Source organism: Arachis stenosperma, chromosome 1 (genome assembly GCF_014773155.1).
Source record: "Arachis stenosperma cultivar V10309 chromosome 1, arast.V10309.gnm1.PFL2, whole genome shotgun sequence".
Classification (NCBI taxonomy): domain Eukaryota; kingdom Viridiplantae; phylum Streptophyta; class Magnoliopsida; order Fabales; family Fabaceae; genus Arachis; species Arachis stenosperma.
Genome location: NC_080377.1, coordinates 48073657 through 48096000, shown reverse-complemented (window position 1 = coordinate 48096000; position 22344 = coordinate 48073657). Strand labels below are relative to the sequence as shown.

The window sequence follows — 22344 nt, the reverse complement described above, 5'->3', positions numbered from 1 at the left end:
GAGATATGGTTCATCCCAAAGATAGTACTTTGCATCTGTGATTAATTTCTTTGATTGCATCCTACTGTACTCTTTGGGTATGAATCTCACTGCCTTGTAGTTTGCAATGTCTGCAAACCATGGCACTTCCTGGATGGCAAACAGTTGCTCATCCGGAAAGGTTTCAGAGATCTCAGTGAGAGGGAGGGACGCCCCTTCTACTGGTTCTATTCGGGACAGGTGATCTGCTACTTGATTTTCTGTCCCTTTTCTGTCTCTTATTTCTATATCAAACTCTTGCAGAAGCAACACCCATCTGATAAGTCTGGGTTTTGAATCCTGCTTTGTGAGTAGATATTTAAGAGCAGCATGATCAGTGTACACGATCACTTTTGATCCTACTAAATAGGATCTGAATTTATCAATGGCGTAAACCACTGCAAGTAGCTCTTTTTCTGTGGTTGTGTAATTCTTCTGTGCGTCATTTAGAACACGGCTGGCATAGTAAATGACGTGCAAAAGCTTGTCATGCCTTTGTCCCAACACTGCACCAATGGCATGGTCACTGGCATCACACATCAGTTCAAATGGTAATGTCCAGTCTGGTGCAGAAATGATTGGTGCTGTAACCAATCTAGCTTTCAGAGTCTCAAATGCCTGCAGACACTCTTTATCAAAGATAAATGGCGTGTCAGCAGCTAGCAGGTTGCTCAGAGGTTTGGCGATTTTAGAAAAATCCTTTATAAACCTCCTATAGAATCCTGTATGCCCCAGAAAGCTTCTGATTGCCTTAACATTAGCAGGTGGTGGTAATTTTTCAATTACTTCTACCTTAGCTTGATCCACCTCTATCCCCTTGTTCGAAATTTTGTGCCCAAGGACAATTCCTTCAGTCACCATAAAGTGACATTTTTCCGAGTTTAAAACCAGATTAGTCTCTTGGCATCTTTTTAGAACAAGTGCTAAATGGTTTAGGCAGGAGCTGAATGAGTCTCCAAATACTGAAAAGTCATCCATGAAGACTTCCAAGAATTTTTCCACCATATCAGAGAAAATTGAGAGCATGCACCTCTGAAAGGTTGCAGGTGCATTGCACAGGCCAAATGGCATCCTTCTGTATGCAAATACTCCAGATGGGCATGTGAATGCCGTTTTCTCCTGATCCTGGGGATCCACTGCACACTACAAGAAAAACACCCATTCAGGTACACTTGAAAAGTGTAGCCAAAAGTGAAAAAAAATGATGCCTTAGGCTACGGCTACGCTTTTTGGGCTACGGCTACGCTTTTTGGAGTGATTCCTATTCGGCCGTTGCCTATTCTCAAAGGCTACGCTTTTCTACACCAAGGGCTACGCTTTTGGCGTTTGGGAATAGGCTACGCTTTTCAAGTGATGCTGTTCAGGACCAAAGGCTACGCTTTTCAGTTTTCATTCTTCCAGAATAGGCTACGCTTTTCAATGCTACTGCATCACTTGTAAAGCGTAGCCCATTGTATACCATAGCTACTTTTTATAAGCGTAGCCTTAGGTCCCTCTTTTTTTTTTTTTGATATACTATAGCTACTGTATATAAGCGTAGCCTTAGGTCTCGTTTTTTTTCTGTATACTATAGCTACTGTATATAAGTGTAGCCTTAGGTCTCATTTTTTTTCCTATACTATAGCTACTGTACATATAAGTGTAGCCTTTGGTCTTTTTTTTCTTCTGTATATATATATAATTATCTAATAATTATTAATACAACATAATAGTTAATATGATTACATGTATAAATGAATTGAATATTACAAAATAAAAATAAAAACATAATTATACTAAATAATTTCTTTATATAATAAAAATTGTCTCAAACCAAAATATATTTATAACATTGATCCAAAAGTACTAGAATGAAATTAACTGTAAAAATTCATACAACTCAAATTAAAGTAAGCATAGCCATATCAAAACCATAATATCACTTGGCCAATAAAGGTATCTTCTAATAAAAATCATTAGTCAACCATACATGTAAAGATCCTAAATAGCACTCTATCTTAGCCAATAAACCACAATAATAGTCAGCTTAATCTTCATTGCTTAATCTTCATTGTTATCCTGCATAATTATATAGATAAGTAGTTAAAAAATATTCATAATGACATCCGTAATTATAAAAATTAAATGGAACACGTAGTCATAGTAAGCCAAGAAAGCATATATACTAAAAAAATAACATGGTCACGGCAGAAGAGGTGAATTCAAGGAATTATGTATTATTTTGTTTCATTCAAACTATGAAAATCTACTGGTGTTTCTTCCTTCCATTTCCTTTAACACAATCCTGATATGTCCCTATAGCATTTTTCGTGCACTAATTAACCAGACTTTCACACTTAAATTAGATATAGGGACAAATTCATATGTACCAAATAAAGTAATACGTAATGATAAGTAATACGTAATACTTGGATCCATTATGTGATGCAAGGGACTTGGGCAGCCATTTCTGCAGCAGTGTTGATAACTGGACCAAATAAAGTGGGTCCTGAGAGTGTGACATTGTGCAGAGCAGTTGCATATGCTTCCATTATGCCTTCAACTCCTACAACCTGCAACAATGGAAACCTACCTCTTAAATTTTTTTTCTCTTCAAGGTTGGATACTAGAAGCAGTGTTTTTCGTAAAATATAAATTATAAGTTGGTATTATTTGTACTCAGTTCACCCTGCATACCAAGTTTGGTTTCTTCACCCTTAGGCTTGGTGTAAACGGAAGAGTGAATACAACAAAAATAATTTTTCTTTTCGAGAATGATCTTCAAAAATTGAAAAATTTTCTCACCTCGGAGTCTCTCGGACTACCATTCAGATTAAAACAGTGGGAAACGGCACCAGCTGTGCTTCCTCCAAATCCCCAAGCAGGAAACTTCCTATCAGAGTCATAGAACTGAATAACCTCCCCAACCTCCATTATAGCCTGCAAAAGATTAATATTACTATGCTGATTAGTGATTAGGCAAGACTTTTATATATACAGCATAATGTCACCTTATCATATTAGTTAGTCCAATCATATATCATTGTATTTTCAAGAATTTTGTTTTGAAGCACTATCATTATCAATATTGCAAAATAGAAGACCATATTCTATTGTGCTCCAAAAATTTCTGGATCAGAACAGCAGTTCAGAGTCATTTATTGAGAACAAAGTATCAAGCTTACCCTTTGATATGAATTTAACTGACCCGAGACATCAATATAATGCAAAGAATCTGAATATCGAGGATTTCCATTTGAAGCTGGACAAATTTTGAATCAGTTAGCATGATATAAGATGAATATGTAATTTCAGTAATCATCTTCACCAAGATAACAATATTTACTTACCAGTGAAATCCACAGCAACCATGAAGTTCAGTTCAAATCCACTGGATACATAATCAATAAAGCTGAATTGCTCCCTTTCACAATATTGATCCACAAAAAGTTGACCCTTCAGCATCTGCATAGAAGAAATTCCAAGAACTATGAGATTCAGCACAGAAGTGGACCATAAAATGTAATTCTATTATTGCATGGTCAATAAGTACCTTCTCTTCTTTTCTGTGGTGTGTGGATGGTATGAACAAATTTGTGCCTGTTCTCTCTTTGTTAAGCCTTTCTAGGTCTGCTATTGATGATCTCAGTTTACTGAAGGCAATAAAAATTGATATCAATATATATATATATATATATATATATATATATATATATATATATATATATATATATACATTTAAAATCTATGAATGAAAAATGAAGGCTTATAAGAGTTTTGAATAATGAACAAAATAAAGCAATAGACAATAATTGCATAACTACCCAATAAGCACATGGTCACCACTGCTATTGAAATCAAAACACTCAATGAGTAATGGATTTTCCTGAAAAGTAACAATTTCGAAACTAGATAAATATCTTGCTAATGTGAGTAATCAAAATGAACTAGTAATCCATATTTTTTAAGATGATAAACCCACTTTACTTCCAAACTGACGGGAACTAAGGGTGACTGGTTTCCATTTTGGATTCAAATTGTTGTTAATAACTTCAGTCTTGCAAATTGGAACAGAACCTTCACTCTCAACTACTCTTGATATTCTTAAAAAGGGATCCTACAAGGAAAACAAAAAACAAATATGAGAAGTTTTACAAATGCAAACAAATAATAAGTAGAGAAGTTGTAGATGGGGATTGAATATGTACAGATTTTGAGAAAATGTCCTTGTTATCCAAATGTGAACATCTTAAGATCATCTCAATAGCAATCTTTGAAGCAACAGTCTCCTCAGCAGGACAACAAAATTGACGAATTAAGAAATTCTTCTAAGCATGTATATGTGAGTTTTCAATTCAACTTACAATTCAGCTCACCTTTCTTCTTCCTCTTCTACTTCTTCTCTACTCCTTGTCTTCTTTTCATTCTTTACATTCTTCACACCATTTCTGTTTCTGGCTAACCAAGAAACCGTTCAAACTGTAAGAACTCTATTAGAAACAGGAAGCTGAAAACAGAGAAACGAAAGCCAACTTATTCATTGAGAAATCACAGAAACAAAAGCTTATTAACGCTGCATTTGGATTCAGTCTCAGAAACAAAAATACAGAGAAAATAGACAAGCTGTATATTGAATCACAGTTCACAAACCCTAAAATACCACACATCTTCATCAATAACAGCATGCATGTTATCAAATTACAGTTCACAGACCCATATTTCAGAGATTAAAAGCCCCAAATTAAAACCCCTAAAATAGGAACCCTAAGCCACTGATCAATTTCAGAAGCAAATAGAAATCAATACATACCTATTCAATGATGTGAGCACAGCGAAGACGATGATGAGAAGCACGGAGATGATGATGGTGAGAGCGGCGCAGCGACGATGGTGACGGTCGCACACCGACGATGGTGAGGGCCGCACAGCGACGATCAGTGCAAGCGATGGCGAAGAGGAGATGACGACGGTCACTGTGGAGAGTAGAGCAGGTGAGTCGTGAGTGGGAGGCGATGACTCTCAACGGCGACAGTGAGAGGGTTTCCGCTTGTAGTGAGGCGGTCAATGGCGAGACTGAGAGGGTGAATGGCGAGACCGAGAGTGAGAGGGTCAATGGCGAGCTATCGAGACCGAGAGTGGGGGGCGACGATGGTTAGCTATCGAGACCGAGAGTGAGAGGGTGCTATGGAGGGTTTGTTGCTCGAGGATGAAGGTGACTCAGACTCAGAAGTTTAATTTGCTTAGTTTTAATTTACTAAGTGTTAAGGTCTTTCAGGAAAAACAAGGAAAAAAATTACTAAGTGTTAAAGTTTTTGGCTCTAGAGACATTAGGCATCACTTTTTAAGTGCACCCAAAACTTAAAAAATAGGCTACCCTTTAAAAGCGTCTCCTTTGATACGAAAAGTGAACCTATAGATATCAACCTACGGCTACGCTTTATAAGTGATTTCTATAATACCTAAGGCTACGCTTTTTAAATGATGCCGCATTTGTGTATCCTTTTCTCTTATAAAAAGGCAACACGGGAAAAAGCGTAGCCTATTCTATGAATAGGCTACACTTTTCAAATGTAGCCTAAAAAAAGTGTGGCTGAATGGGTATTTTTCTTGTAGTGGCAATTTGATTATAACCTGAATATCCATCCAGGAAGCAGTAGTATTCATGACCTGCTAGTCTTTCTAGCATCTGGTCTATGAATGGTAAAGGAAAATGATCCTTTCTGGTGGCTGTATTGAGCCTTCTGTAATCAATGCACATACGCCACCCTGTAACTGTCCTTGTAGGAACCAGTTCATTTTTTTCATTGTGAACCACTGTCATGCCACCTTTCTTAGGGACAACTTGGACAGGGCTCACCCAGGGGCTGTCAGAAATAGGATAAATAATCCCAGCCTCTAGTAATTTAGTGACCTCCTTCTGCACCACTTCCTTCATGGCTGGGTTCAGCCGCCTCTGTGGTTGGACCACAGGCTTGGCGTCACCTTCCAATAGGATCTTATGCATGCATCTGGCTGGGCTAATGCCCTTAAGATCACTGATGGACCACCCAAGAGCTGTCTTGTGTGTCCTTAGCACTTGAATTAGTGCTTCCTCTTCCTGTGGCTCTAAGGTAGCGCTTATAATTACAGGAAAGGTATCACCTTCTCCCAGAAATGCATATTTCAGGGATGGTGGTAATGGTTTGAGTTCGGGTTTTGGAGGTTTCTCCTCTTCTTGAGGGATTTTCAGAGGTTCTATTATCTTCTCTGACTCCTCCAAATCAGGCTGAACATCTTTAAAGATGTCCTCTAGCTCTGATTCCAAACTCTCAGCCATATTGACCTCTCTTACCAGAGAATCAATAATATCAACACTCATGCAGTCATTTTGGGTGTCTGGATGTTGCATTGCTTTTACAACATTCAACTTGAACTCCTCCTCATTGACTCTCAAGGTTACTTCCCCTTTTTGGACATCAATGAGGGTTCGGCCAGTTGCTAGGAAAGGTCTTCCTAGAATGAGAGTTGCACTCTTGTGCTCCTCCATTTCCAGCACCACAAAGTCAGTAGGAAAGGCAAATGGCCCAACCTTGACAATCATGTCTTCAATCACGCCTGATGGGTACTTAATGGAGCCATCAGCAAGTTGAAGACATATCCTGGTTGGTTTAATTTCTTCAGTTAAACCAAGCTTTCTGATAGTAGATGCAGGTATTAAGTTGATACTTGTCCCAAGATCACATAAAGCTTGCTTGGTACAATTACCCTCTAATGTGCATGGTATCATAAAGCTCCCAGGATCTTTAAGCTTCTCAGGTAAGCTTTTCAGAATGACTGCACTGCATTCTTCAGTGAGGTAGACTTTTTCAGTTTCCCTCCAATCCTTCTTATGACTTAAGATTTCTTTCATGAACTTAGCATAAGAAGGTATTTGCTCACTTGCTTCTGCAAACGGAATCTTTATTTCAAGAGTCCTGAGATAGTCTGCAAAGCGAGCAAATTGCTTATCCTGTTCCGCTTGGCGGAGTTTTTGAGGATAAGGCATTTTGGCTTTGTATTCCTCAACCTTAGTTGCTGCAGGTTTATTACCTACAGAAGTGGGTTGGGAAGCCTTTTTAGAAAGGTCAGCACTTGTATGTGACTGATTCCCCACTGGCATTTGAATGCCAGTGGTGGGAGCTGGAGTGGCGTTAGACGTCACTTCCTTGTTTGTTACTGGCGTTTGAACGCCAGAACCATGCTCCCTTTGGGCGTTCAACGCCGGATTCATGCTTGTTTCTGGCGTTGAACGCCAGGAATGAGCATGGTCTGGGCGTTCAGCGCCAGCTTTGTTCCTCTCTGGGCTCTGCTTGTCCTCAGAGGGATTTTGAGTATCCTCTTGTTCTTTTCTTGGTTTCCTGCTGCTTTGAAGTGAGGTATTTAATGTTTTCCCACTTCTTAGTTGAACTGCTTGGCATTCTTCTGTTATTTATTTTGACAGTTGCTTTTCTGTCTGCTTTAATTGCACTTCCATGTTCCTGTTAGCCATTCTTGTTTCCTGTAATATTTCCTTGAATTCGGCTAGTTGCTGAGTTAGAAAATCTAATTGCTGATTGAATTTATTAGCCTGATCCACTGGACTGAGTTCTGCAGTTACTGTTTTAGCTTCTTCTTTCATAGAGGATTCACTGCTTAGGTACAGATGCTGATTTCTGGCAACTGTATCAATAAGCTCTTGAGCTTCTTCAATTGTTTTTCTCATGTGTATAGATCCACCAGCTGAGTGGTCTAGAGAAATCTGAGCTTTTTCTGTAAGCCCATAGTAGAAGATGTCTAATTGCACCCATTCTGAAAACATTTCAGAGGGGCATTTTCTTAGCATCTCTCTGTATCTCTCCCAAGCATCATAAAGGGATTCATGATCTCCTTGTTTGAAGCCTTGGATGTTTAGCCTTAGCTGTGTCATCCGTTTGGGAGGGAAATAGTGATTCAGGAATTTTTCTGACAGCTGTTTCCATGTTTTTATGCTGTTCTTAGGCTGGTTATTTAACCACCTCTTAGCTTGATCTTTTACAGCAAATGGAAACAGTAATAGTCTGTAGACATCCTGATCTACTTCCTTATCATGTACTGTATCAGCAATTTGCAGAAATTGTGCCAGAAACTCTGTAGGTTCTTCATGTGGAAGACCAGAATACTGGCAGTTTTGCTGCACCATGATAATGAGCTGAGGATTCAGCTCAAAGCTACTAACTCCAATGGAGGGTATACAGATACTACTCCCATATGAAGCAGTAGTGGGGTTAGCATATGACCCCAGAGTCCTCTTGGACTGTTCATTCCCACTTGCTTCCATATTGAATACAAGTTGAGAATTTATATGTTGAGAATTATTTATTTTATAAAAGTGGAATAAATAAAAATGGAATATATAAAAAAAAATATTTTGAAAATATTTTGTGAAAGAAAATTTTTTTTTTCGAAAAATTTGAAATTGAAATTTGGATTTTAAATTAAAAATTTTCGAAAAAAATAGTTTTTAAAAAATGGTTAGAAAATAAAATTTTTTGAATTTTGAATTTTATGATGAAAGAGAAAAACACACAAAAGACACAAGATTTAAAATTTTTAGATCTAGTATTCCTTATTTTTCGAAAATTTTTTTTGAAGGGAAAACACTAAGGAACACCAAACTTAAAAAATTTTAAGATCAAGACACAAGAAAAACTCAAGAACACTTTGAAGATTCACAAGAACACCAAGAACACAAGAAAGAACACCAAACTTAAAATTTTTAGAAAATCAAGACAAGTTTTTCGAAAATTAAAGAAAGATTAACAAGAAAACACCAAACTTAAAGTTTGGCACAAGATTAAATTAAGAAAAATTATTTTTGAAAAAGATTTTCAAAAGTACCGGTGCTCCCTTTTCAAGAATATAAGCCAATGCTTTAGCCAATTGGGAATAAATATGACACTTGATGCAGATATTCCAATTGGTGCTTTAAAAGGAACACAAGTGAAACAAGAAAAGACACAAAGCAAGAAAAACTCAAGATCAAACAAGAAAAGTAAGCAAGAACAACTTGAAGATTAATGAAGAACAAAAATCACAAGTCGAAATTTTCAAAGAAAAATATGAGATATGCAATTGACACCAAACTTAGAACAAGACACTAAAACTCACGAAAATTAGCAATTAATTAAGAAAAAAGTAATAAATTTTGAAAAGAAATTTTTTGAAAAGAAACTATCCTATCAAGATTTAATGACTCTATAACAATAAAAATAAGAATAAAAATAAAAATAAATTATTCCTAATCTAAGAAATAAAATAAGCCTTCAATTGTCCAAACTCAATAATCCCCGGCAACGGTGCCAAAAACTTGGTGGACGAAATTGTGATCCTTTTTCCTTGTAATTGGATTTTAGAAATTGGCACGAGTGATCACAACTCCGTTCAACTAACCAGCAAGTGTACTGGGTCGTCCAAGTAATACCTTACGTGAGTAAGGGTCGAATCCACAGAGATTATTGGTTTGAAGCAATCAATATTTATTCTATTAGTCTTAGTTAGGATGTCAACAAGGTTATTTGGATTAAAAGTGAAATTACTAAATTCGATTATAAAAATAAAAGAAGGAACAATGTTACTTGAGCAATAGAGTTATTTGTTTGTAAAGGATTGTGGAATATGTTGGAGTTCTGGAGATGCTTTGTCCTTTGATTTCAACTCTTCCTTGAATTCTTCTTCTCACACGCAGGTTCCTTCTATGGCAAGCTCTATGTAGGGTGTCACCGTTGTCAGTGGCTACTTCCCATCCTCGCAGTGAAAACTATGCTCACGCACTCTGTCACAGTACGGCTAATCACCGGTTGGTTCCCGCTCCTACTGGAATAGAATCCCTCTTTTGCGTCTGTCACTAACGCCCAGCAGGTTAAAGTTTGAAGCACATCACAGTCATTCGATCCCGGAATCCTACTCGGAATACCACAGACAAGGTTTAGACTTTCCGGATTCTCATGAATGCTGCCATCAATCCGGCTTATACCACGAAGATTCTGTTGGGGAATCTAAGAGATATGCATTCAGTCTAATGTAGAACGGAGGTGGTTGTCAGGCACACGTTCATAGATTGAGGAAGGTGATGAGTGTCACGGATCATCACCTTCTCCACAATTAAGCGCGAATAAACATCTTAGATAAGAACAAGCGTGTTTGAATGGAAAACAAAGGAATTGTATTAAATCATCGAGACGCTGCAGAGCTCCTCACCCCCAACAATGGAGTTTAGAGACTCATGCCGTCACAAAGTATGTAATTCAGATCTGAAAATGTCATGAGGTACAAGATAAGTTTGTAAAAGTTGTTTAAATAGTAAACTAGTGACCTAGGTTTACACAAAATGAATAGACTAGGATAATTGGTGCAGAAATCCACTTCTGGGGCCCACTTGGTGTGTGCTGGGGCTGAGACTAAAGCTTTCCACGTGTAAAGGCCTTTCTTGGCGTCAAACTTCAGATTATGACGTGTTTTGGGCGTTCAACTCCGGATCATGACGTTTTTCTGGCGTTTAACTCCAGACAGCAGCATGAACTTGGCATTTAACGCCAAGTTACGTCGTCTATCCTCGCGCAAAGTATGGACTATTATATATTGCTGGAAAGCCCTGGATGTCTACTTTCCAACGCCGTTGAGAGCGCGCCAATTGGACTCCTGTAGCTCCAGAAAATCCATTTTGAGTGCAGGGAGGTCAGGATCCAACAGCATCAGCAGTCCTTTTTCAGCCTAAGTCAGATTTTTGCTCAGTTCCCTCAATTTCAGCCAGAAAATACCTGAAATCACAGAAAAGTACACACACTCATAGTAAAGTCCAGAAATATGATTTTTACTTAAAAACTAATAATATTTAACTAAAAACTAATTGAAACATGCTAAAATCTACATGAAATTACCCCCAAAAAGCGTACAAAATATCCGCTCATCAACTATCTGAATTCTGAGTTTCTATAGATGCCAATCATTCTAAACTTTAAAGGATAAAGTGAGATGCCAAAACTATTCAGAAGCAAAAAGCTACTAGTCCCACACATCTAATTGGAGCTAAGTTTCATTGATATTTTGAAGTCTATAGTATGTTCTCTTCTTTTTTATCCTATTTGATTTTCAGTTGCTTGGGGACAAGCAACAATTTAAGTTTGGTGTTGTGATGAGCGGATAATTTATACGCTTTTTGGCACTGTTTTTAGTATGTTTTTAATACATTTTAGTTAGTTTTTAGTATGTTTTTATTAGTTTTTATTTAAAATTTACTTTTCTGGGCTTTACTATGAGTTTGTGTGTTTTTCTGTGATTTCAGGATATTTCTGGCTGAAATTGAGGGACCTGAGCAAAAATATGATTCAGAGGCTGAAAAAGGACTACAGATGCTGTTGGATTCTGACCTCCCTGCACTCGAAGTAGATTTTCTGGAGCTACAGAAACCCAATTGGCGCGCTCTCAATTACGTTGGAAATTAGACATCCTGGGCTTTCCAGCAATGTATAATAGTCTATACTTTGCCCGAGATTTGATGGCCCAAATCAGTGTTGCAAATCAGCTTCAGAATTCCCGGCGTTTAACGCCGGAACTGGCACAAAAATTGGAGTTAAACGCCCAAACTGGCACAAAAGCTAGCGTTTAACTCCAGGAAAAGTCTCTACACATGAAAGCTTCAATGCTCGGCCCAAGTACACACCAAGTGGACCCCGGAAGTGGATTTTTACGTCATTTACTCATTCTTGTAAACCCTAGGTCACTAGTTCACTATAAATAAGACGTTTGCTATTGTATCTTCACCTCATGACACATTACACATTTTTTATTGTATCTTCTACGACATGAGTCTCTAAACCCCAGGGTTGAGGGTGAGGAGCTCTGCTGTGTCTTGATGGATTAATGCAATTACTACTGTTTTTCATTCAATCACGCTTGCTTCTATTCTAAGATATCACTTGTTCCTAAACTTGATGAATGTGATGATTCGTGACACTCATCATCATTCTCACCTATGAACGTGTGCCTGACAACCACCTCTGTTCTACCTTAGATTGAGTAGATATCTCTTGGATTTCTTAATCAGAATCTTCGTGGTATAAGCTAGAATTGATGGCGGCATTCAAGAGAATCCGGAAGGTCTAAACCTTGTCTGTTGTATTCTGAGTAGGATTCAATTGAATGACTGTGACGAGCTTCAAACTCGCGATTGTGGGGCGTTAGTGACAGATGATGAGCGGATAATTTGTACACTTTTTGGCATTGTTTTTAGTATGTTTTGAGTATGATCTAGTTAGTTTTTAGTATATTTTTATTAGTTTTTAGTTAAAATTCACTTTTCTGGACTTCACTATGAGTTTGTGTGTTTTTCTGTGATTTCAGGTATTTTCTGGCTGAAATTGAGGGACCTGAGCAAAAATCTGATCCAGAGACTCAAAAAGGACTGTAGATGCTGTTGGATTCTGACCTCCCTACACTCGAAGTGGATTTTCTGGAGCTACAGATATCCAATTGGCGCGCTCTCAACAGCGTTGGAAAGTAGACATCATGAGCTTTCCAGCAATATATGATAGTCCATACTTTGCCCAAGATTTGATGGCCCAAACCGGCGTTCAAAGTCACCTACAGAAATTCCAGCGTTAAACGCCGGAACTGGCACCTAAATGGGAGTTAAACGCCCAAACTGGCACCAAAGCTGGCGTTTAACTCCAAGGAGAGTCTCTACACGAAAATGCTTCATTGCTCAGCCCAAACACACACCAAGTGGGCCCGGAAGTGGATTTTTATGTCATTTACTCATCTTTGTACACCTTAGGCTACTAGTTTTCTATAAGTAGGACCTTTTACTATTGTATTTGACATCTGGGTAGCTATCTTTGAGTTTCATGCTATCTTAGATCATTTGGGAGGCTGGCCATTCGGCCATGCCTAGACCCTGTTCTTATGTATTTTCAACGGTGGAGTTTCTACACACCATAGATTAAGGTGTGGAGCTCTGCTGTACCTCGAGTATTAATGCAATTACTATTGTTCTTCTATTCAATTCCGCTTGTTCTTGTTCCAAGATATCACTTGTTCTTCAACTTGATGAATGTGATGATCCGTGACACTCATCATCATTCTCACTTATGAACAAAGTGACTGACAACCACTCTTGTTCTACAAGCAATCAAGGCCCTAGTGTTTATCTCTTGGATTCCTGATACACGATGCATGGTTGATCGCCTGACAACCGAGTGCTCGCCTGACAAACGAGCCAGCCATTCTGTGAGATCAGAGTCTTCGTGGTATAGGCGAGAACTGATGGCGGCATTCAAGAGAATCCGGAAGGTCTAACCTTGTCTGTGGTATTCTGAGTAGGATTCAATGATTAAATGACTGTGACGTGCTTCAAACTCCTAGCAGGCGGGGCGTTAGTGACAGACGCAAAAGAATCGATGGATTTTATTCCGGCCTGACCGAGAACCGACAGCTGATTACCCATGCTGTGACAGAGCATAGGCGACGTTTTCACTGAGAGGATGGGAGGTAGCCACTGACAACGGTGAAACCCTACATGAGCTTGCCATGGAAAGGAGTAAGAAGGATTGGATGAAGACAGTAGGAAAGCAGAGAGACGGAAGGGAAGGCATCTTCATACGCTTATCTGAAGCTCTCACCAATGATATACATAAGTATCTCTATCTTTATCTTTATGCTTTATTCGTTTATCACTATACCCATTTGAGTCTGCCTGACTGAGATTTACAAGGTGACCATAGCTTGCTTCATAGCAACAATCTCCGTGGGATCGACCCTTACTCGCGTAAGGTTTATTACTTGGACGACCCAGTGCACTTGCTGGTTAGTTGTGCGAAGTTGTGTTTATGCCATGGTATTGAGCACCAAGTCTTTGGAGCCATTACTAGGGATTGTTTTGAGTTGTAGTGATCACAATTTCGTGCACCAAGTTTTTGGCGCCGTTGCCGAGGATTGTTTGTGTATGGACAACTGACGGTTCATCTTGTTGCTTAGATTAGGTATTTATTTTTTTCAGAGTTCTTAAGAATGAATTCTAGTGTTTCAAGGTGATGTTCTTATCATCACCAAAGCTGATTGATCCTCATCAATTTAGCTCTTGAATGCAATGTCCTGCTGAAGCTTGGCTAGCTATGTCTAATTCCTTTAGACTAAAGCTTTAGACTAACATTGCATGATTCCTGGAATTCTCATTAAGAATTTTGATACCTTTATTTTCCTTTTCACCTAATTTTCGAAAAAAAAAACCAAAAAAAAAATTACAAAGTCATAAAAACCAAAAATATTTCTTGTCTAAGTCTAGTGTCTCATTTTAAGTTTGGTATCAATTGCATGTTTCTACTCTTCTTGCATTTTTTGAATTTATGCATGTGTCTTCATTAATCTTCAAGTTGTTCTTGATGATTTCCTTGTTTTGATCTTTGAATTCTCTTGACTTGAGTGTTTTGTTATATACATTCTCATTTTGTTAGTGTCAATGGTATACAAACTGCTAAGTTTGGTGTCTTGCATGCATTGTTATTTGATTTTAGTTGCATTTTGATTATTAAAAATCCAAAAAAAAAAATTTATTTGTGTCTTTTCAAGTCAATAATACAGAGAATTGAAGATTCAGAACATACTGCAGAGGAATTACACAGAAAAAGCTGGGCGTTCAAAATGCCCAGTGAAGAAGACAGACTGGCATTTAAACGCCAGCCAGGGTGCCTGGCTGGGCGTTTAACGCCCAAAAGGGTAGAGTTTTGGGCGTTAAACGCCAGAATGTGCACCATTCTGGGCGTTTAACGCCAGGATGGCACAAGGGGGAAGATTTTGTTTTCAAATCAATTTTTTTTCAAGTTTTCAAAGTTTTTCAAAATCAAATCTTTTTCAAATCATATCTTTTCAATCAAATGTTTTCAAAATTAATTTCTTTCCTTTTTCTCAAAGATACTTGCTATCAATTAATGACTTGATTCAACATTTCAAGGATGTTGCCTTTTCTGTCGAGAAAGGTTTAATGTTTGAATCATATCTTTTCTTGTTAGGCAAGTCATTAATTTTTAAAATCAAATCTTTTTTAAAATTGTTTTTCAAATCATATCTTCTCAATCACATCTTTTTAAAACCATAACTTTTCAATCATATCTTTTTAATCACATCTTTTTCAAAATAGCTTTCAATCAAATCTTTTTAATTTCTAATTTCAAATTCTTTTTCAAAAATCACTTGATTTCTTTCCCACCTTTATTTTCGAAAATCAATTAGTGTTTTTCAAAATGTTTTTAAAAAATCTTTTTAACTTAATTTTCGAAAATTACTTCCCTTCTTCTCACATCCTTCTATTTATGGACTAACACTATCCCTTAATGCAAAATTCGAACTCCATCTTCTTTGATAAGTTCGAATTTTCTACCTCTGTCTTCCATTTTTCTTTTCTCTGACACCTCAAGGAATCTCTATACTGTGACATAGAGGATTCCATATTTTCTTGTTCTCTTCTCTTTCATATGAGCAGGAACAAAGACAAAGGCATTCTTGTTGAAGCTGACCCTGAACCTAAAAGGACCTTGAAGCGAAAGCTAAGAGAAGCTAAGGCACAACTCTCTGTAGAGAACCTAACCGAGTTCTTCAAAGAAGAAGAACCCATGGCAGCCGAAAACAACAACAATGCCAACAATGCAAGGAAGGTGCTGGGTGACTTTACTGCACCTACTCCCGACTTCTATGGGAGAAGCATCTGTATCCCTGCCATTGGAGCAAACAACTTTGAGCTTAAGCCTCAATTAGTTTCTCTAATGCAACAGAATTGCAAGTTCCATGGACTTCCACTGGAAGATCCTCATCAGTTTTTAGCTGAGTTCTTGCAAATCTGTGACACAGTCAAGACTAATGGGGTTGACCCTGAGGTCTACAGACTGATGCTATTCCCTTTTGCTGTAAGAGACAGAGCTAGAATATGGTTGGACTCACAACCTAAAGAAAGCCTGGACTCTTGGGAAAAGCTAGTCAATGCCTTCTTGGCAAAGTTCTTTCCACCTCAAAAATTGAGTAAGCTTAGAGTGGAAGTCCAAACCTTCAGACAGAAGGATGGAGAATCCCTCTATGAAGCTTGGGAAAGATACAAACAATTAATCAGAAAATGTCCCTCAGACATGCTTTCTGAATGGAGCATCATAGGTATTTTCTATGATGGTCTCTCTGAACTATCCAAGATGTCTTTGGATAGCTCTGCTGGAGGATCTCTTCATCTGAAGAAGACGCCTACAGAAGCTCAAGAGCTCATAGAAATGGTTGCAAATAACCAATTCATGTACACTTCTGAAAGGAATCCTGTGAAAAATGGGACAAGTCAGAAGAAAGGAGTTCTTGAGATTGATGTTCTGAATGCCATATTGGCTCAGAACAAGATATTGACTCAACAAGTCAATTTGATTTCTCAAAGTCTGTCTGGAATGCAAAATGCACCAAGCAGTACTAAGGATGCTTCATCTGAAGAAGAAGCTTATGATCTTGAGAACCCTTCAATGGAAGAGGTGAATTACTTAGGAGAACCCTATGGAAACACCTATAATTCTTCATGGAGAAACCACCCAAATTTCTCATGGAAGAATCAAGAGAGACCTCAACAAGGTTTCAACAACAACAATGGTGGAAGAAACAGGTTTAGCAATGGCAAGCCTTTTCCATCATCTTCTCAGCAACAGACAGAGAATTCTAAGCAGAACCCCTCTGACTTAGCAACCATGGTCTCTGATCTAATCAAAACCACTCAAAGTTTCATGACTGAAACAAGGTCCTCCATTAGGAATTTGGAGGCACAAGTGGGACAGTTGAGTAAGAAAATTACTGAACTCCCTCCAAGTACTCTTCCAAGCAATACAGAAGGAAATCCAAAAGGAGAGTGCAAGGCCATCAACATGGCCGAATTTGGAGAGGAAGGAGAGGCAGTGAACGCCACTGAGGAAGGCCTCAATGGGCGTGCACTAGCCTCCACAGAGTTCCCCAATAAGGAACCATGGGAATCTGAGGCTCAAAATGAGACCATAGAGATCCCACTGGATTTACTTCTACCATTCATGAGCTCTGATGAGTATTCTTCCTCTGAAGAGGATGAGTATGTCACTGAAGAGCAAGTTGCTAAATACCTTGGAGCAATCATGAGGCTAAATGACAAGTTATTTGGAAATGAGACTTGGGAGGATGAACCCCCTTTGCTCACCAAAGAACTGGATGACTTGTCTAGACAGAAATTACCTCAAAAGAAACAAGATCCTGGGAAGTTTTCAATACCTTGCACCATAGGCACCATGACCTTCAAGAAGGCTCTGTGTGACTTAGGGTCAAGTGTAAACCTCATGCCTCTCTCTGTAATGGAGAAACTAGGGATCTTTGAGGTGCAAGCTGCAAGAATCTTACTAGAGATGGCAGACAACTCAAGAAAACAAGCTCATGGGCTTGTAGAGAATGTTTTGGTAAAGATTGAAGACCACTACATCCCTACTGATTTCATAGTCCTAGAGACTGGGAAGTGCATGGATGAATCCATCATCCTTGGCAGACCCTTCCTTGCCACAGCAAAGGCTGTGATTGATGTTGATAGAGGTGAACTGATCATTCAAATGAATGAAAAATCCTATGTGTTTAAGGCTCAAGGATATCCCTCTGTCATCATGGGGAGGAAGCATGAAGAGCTTCTCTCAAATCAGAGACAAACAGAGCCCCCACAGTCAAACTCTAAGTTTGGTGTTGGGAGGCCACAACCAAACTCTAAGTTTGGTGTTGAACCCCCACATTCAAACTCTAAGTTTGGTGTTGGGAGGTTCCAACATTGCTCTGAGTATCTGTGAGGCTCCATGAGAGCCCTCTGTCAAGCTACTGACATTAAAGAAGCGCTTGTTGGGAGGCAACCCAATGATTATATTTTATATATTTTCTTTTGTTATTTTATGTTTTTTGTAGGTTGATGATCATAAGAAGTCACAAAATCCATTGAAAAAGCAAAAACAGAATGAAAAACAGGAAGAAAAATAGCACACCCTGGAGGAAGAACCCACTGGCGTTTAAACGCCAGTGAGGCTAGCAGTTGGGCGCTTAACGCCCAGTCTGGCACCATTCTGGGCGTTTAACGCCAGAAAGGGGCACCAGACTGGCGTTAAACGCCAGAAAAAGGCAAGAACCTGGCGTTAAACGCCAGGAATGGGCACCAGCCCGGCGTTTAACGCCAGAAATGGCTCAAAACGTGATTTTGAATGCCATTTGGTGCAGGGATGATTTTTCCTTGACACCACATGATCTGTGGACCCCACAGGATCCCCACCAACCCCACCACTCTCTCTCTCTTCTTCACCCATTCACCAAGCACCTCAACACCTCTCTCCCAAAAACCCCCCACCTATCAAATCCCACTATCATCTTCACTCCTTCATTTTCACACACCCTAAACACTACTTCTTCCCCTTTTGGCCGAACCACAAAGCCATCTCCCTCTCCTCCATTTCTTCTTCTTCTTCTACTCTCTTCTTTCTTCTTTTGCTCGAGGACGAGCAAACCTTTTAAGTTTGGTGTGGTAAAAGCATTGCTTTTTGTTTTTCCATAACCATTTATGGCATCCAAGGCCGGAGAAACCTCTAGAAAGAGGAAAGGGAAGGCAAAAGCTTCCACCTCCGAGTCATGGGAGATGGAGAGATTCATCTCAAGGGTGCATCAAGACCACTCCTATGAAGTTGTGGCCATGAAGAAGGGTCAACTTTGATCAAAAGGTTGGACCAAGTCCTTATAGATATCTGTGAAGAGGACGCCCAATGGAAGAGAAATTCAAGAGGGAAGCCGGTTCAACTGAGAAGGCATGACCTCAAGCCCATCACTAAGAAAAGGATGGAGCAAACAAGAGACCCCTCTCATCATGAGAGAGGAGCAACAAAGACAAGGAAGAGACATTGAGGAGCTCAAGCACTCCATAGGATCTTCAAGAGGAAGAACAAGCCGCCATCACTAAGGTGGACCCGTTCTTTAATTTCCTTGCTTTTTTGTTTTTCGAAATTTTCATGCTTATGTTTGTCTATGTTTGTGTCTTATGATCATTAGTGTCTTAGTGTCTATGCCTTAAAGTTATGAATGTCCTATGAATCCATCACCTTTCTTAAAAGAAAACTGTTTTTATCACAAAAGAACAAGAAGTACAGGATTTCAAATTCATCTTTAAAACTAGCTTAATTAGTTTGATGTGGTGACAATACTTTTTGTTTTCTGAATGTATGCTTGAACAGTGCATATGTCTTTTGAATTTGTTGTTCATGAATGTTAAAATTGTTGGCTCTTGAAAGAATGATGAAAAAGGAGACATGTTACTGAGGATCTGAAAAATCATAAAAATGATTCTTGAAGCAAGAAAAAGCAGTGAATACAAAAAAAAAGGGGGAAGGAGAAAAAACGAAAAAAAAAAGAGAAAGAGCAAAAGAAAGAAAAAGAAAGAAATAAAGTTGTGATCCAAGGCAAAAAGAGTGTGCTTAAGAACCCTGGACACCTCTAATTGGGGACTCTAGCAAAGCTGAGTCACAATCTGAAAAGGTTCACCCAATTATGTGTCTGTGGCATGTATGTATCCGGTAGTAATACTGGAAGACAGAGTGCTTTGGGCCACGGCCAAGACTCATAAAGTAGCTGTGTTCAAGAATCATCATACTTAACTAAGAGAATCAATAACACTATCTGGATTCTGAGTTCCTAAAGAAGCCAATCATTCTGAACCTCAGAGGATAAAGTGAGATGCCAAAACTGTTTGGAGGCAAAAAGCTACTAGTCCCGCTCATCTAATTTGGAGCTAAGTTTCATTGATAATTTGGAGTCTATAGTATATTCTCTTCTTTTTATCTTATTTGATTTCCAGTTGCTTGGGGACAAGCAACAATTTAAGTTTGGTGTTGTGATGAGCGGATAATTTGTACGCTTTTTGGCATTGTTTTTAGTATGTTTTGAGTATGATCTAGTTAGTTTTTAGTATATTTTTATTAGTTTTTAGTTAAAATTCACTTTTCTGGACTTCACTATGAGTTTGTGTGTTTTTCTGTGATTTCAGGTATTTTCTGGCTGAAATTGAGGGACCTGAGCAAAAATCTGATCCAGAGACTCAAAAAGGACTGCAGATGCTGTTGGATTCTGACCTCCCTGCACTCGAAGTGGATTTTCTGGAGCTACAGAAGCCCAATTGGCGCACTCTCAATGGCGTTGGAAAGTAGACATCCTGGGCTTTCCAGCAATATATGATAGTTCATACTTTGCCCAAGATTGGATGGCCCAAACCGGCGTTCAAAGTCACCTACAGAAATTCCAGCGTTAAACGCCGAAACTGGCACCTAAATGGGAGTTAAACGCCTAAACTGGCACCAAAGCTGGCGTTTAACTCCAAGGAGAGTCTCTACACGAAAATGCTTCATTGCTCAGCCCAAACACACACAAAGTGGGCCCGGAAGTGGATTTTTATGTCATTTACTCATCTTTGTACACCTTAGGCTACTAGTTTTCTATAAGTAGGACCTTTTACTATTGTATTTGACATCTGGGTAGCTATCTTTGAGTTTCATGCTATTTTAGATCATTTGGGAGGCTGGCCATTCGGCCATGCCTAGACCCTGTTCTTATGTATTTTCAACGGTGGAGTTTCTACACACCATAGATTAAGGTGTGGAGCTCTGCTGTACCTCGAGTATTAATGCAATTACTATTGTTCTTCTATTCAATTCCGCTTGTTCTTGTTCCAAGATATCACTTGTTCTTCAACTTGATGAATGTGATGATCCGTGACACTCATCATCATTCTCACTTATGAACAAAGTGACTGACAACCACTCTTGTTCTACAAGCAATCAAGGCCCTAGTGTTTATCTCTTGGATTCCTGATACACGATGCATGGTTGATCGCCTGACAACCGAGTGCTCGCCTGACAAACGAGCCAGCCATTCCGTGAGATCAGAGTCTTCGTGGTATAGGCGAGAACTGATGGCGGCATTCAAGAGAATCCGGAAGGTCTAACCTTGTCTGTGGTATTCTGAGTAGGATTCAATGATTGAATGACTGTGACGTGCTTCAAACTCCTAGCAGGCGGGGCGTTAGTGACAGACGCAAAAGAATCGATGGATTTTATTCTGGCCTGACCGAGAACCGACAGCTGATTACCCATGCTGTGACAGAGCATAGGCGACGTTTTCACTGAGAGGATGGGAGGTAGCCACTGACAACGGTGAAACCCTACATGAGCTTGCCATGGAAAGGAGTAAGAAGGATTGGATGAAGACAGTAGGAAAGCAGAGAGACGGAAGGGAAGGCATCTTCATACGCTTATCTGAAGCTCTCACCAATGATATACATAAGTATCTCTATCTTTATCTTTATGCTTTATTCGTTTATCACTATACCCATTTGAGTCTGCCTGACTGAGATTTACAAGGTGACCATAGCTTGCTTCATAGCAACAATCTCCGTGGGATCGACCCTTACTCGCGTAAGGTTTATTACTTGGACGACCCAGTGCACTTGCTGGTTAGTTGTGCGAAGTTGTGTTTATGCCATGGTATTGAGCACCAAGTCTTTGGAGCCATTACTAGGGATTGTTTTGAGTTGTAGTGATCACAATTTCGTGCACCAACAGACACAAAAGAATCACTGGATTCTATTCCGACATGATCGAGAACCGACAGATGAATAGCCGTGATGTGACAGAGCGCGTTGAACATTTTCACTGAGAGGATGGGAGGTAGCTATTGACAACAGTGAAACCCTACATACAGCTTGCCATGGAAGGAGCCTTGCGTGCTTGAAAAAGAAGACAGTAGGAAAGCAGAGATTTAGAAGATAGAGCATCTCCAAAACCTCAACCTGTTCTCCATTACTGCAAAACAAGTATTTATTTCATGTTCTTTTACTCATCACAATTAAACCTGAGAATTATTGATATCCTGACTAAGAGATACAAGATAACCATAGCTTGCTTCAAGCCAACAATCTCCGTGGGATCGACCCTTACTCACGTAAGGTATTACTTGGACGACCCAGTGCACTTGCTGGTTAGTTATGCGGAATTGCAAAAGTGTGATTGCAATTTTGTGCACCAGACACTCATCATCATTCTCACCTATGAACGTGATCCTGACAACCACCTCCGTTCTACCTTAGATTGAGTGGATATCTCTTGGATTCCTTAATCAGAATCTTCGTGGTATAAGATAGAATTGATGGCGGAATTCAAGAGAATCCGGAAGGTCTAAACCTTGTCTGTGGTATTTTGAGTAAGATTCAGGGATTGAATGACTGTGACGAGCTTCAAACTCGCGATTGTGGGGCGTTAGTGACTGATGAGC

At 39.1% G+C, this 22344-nt stretch overlaps 1 non-coding gene and 1 pseudogene across 1 annotated transcript; both read right to left on the bottom strand.

Annotated features, from left to right (window-relative positions):
• Positions 1 to 2051: 2051 nt before the first annotated feature.
• LOC130979424 (protein BONZAI 3-like) lies at positions 2052 to 4686 on the bottom strand (annotated as a pseudogene).
• Positions 4687 to 16040: 11354 nt separating this feature from the next.
• Positions 16041 to 16148, bottom strand: LOC130949040 (small nucleolar RNA R71). The gene has a single exon (XR_009073316.1). It is a non-coding gene; the product is annotated as a small nucleolar RNA R71 (small nucleolar RNA).
• Between the last annotated feature and the right edge of the window lie 6196 nt (positions 16149 to 22344).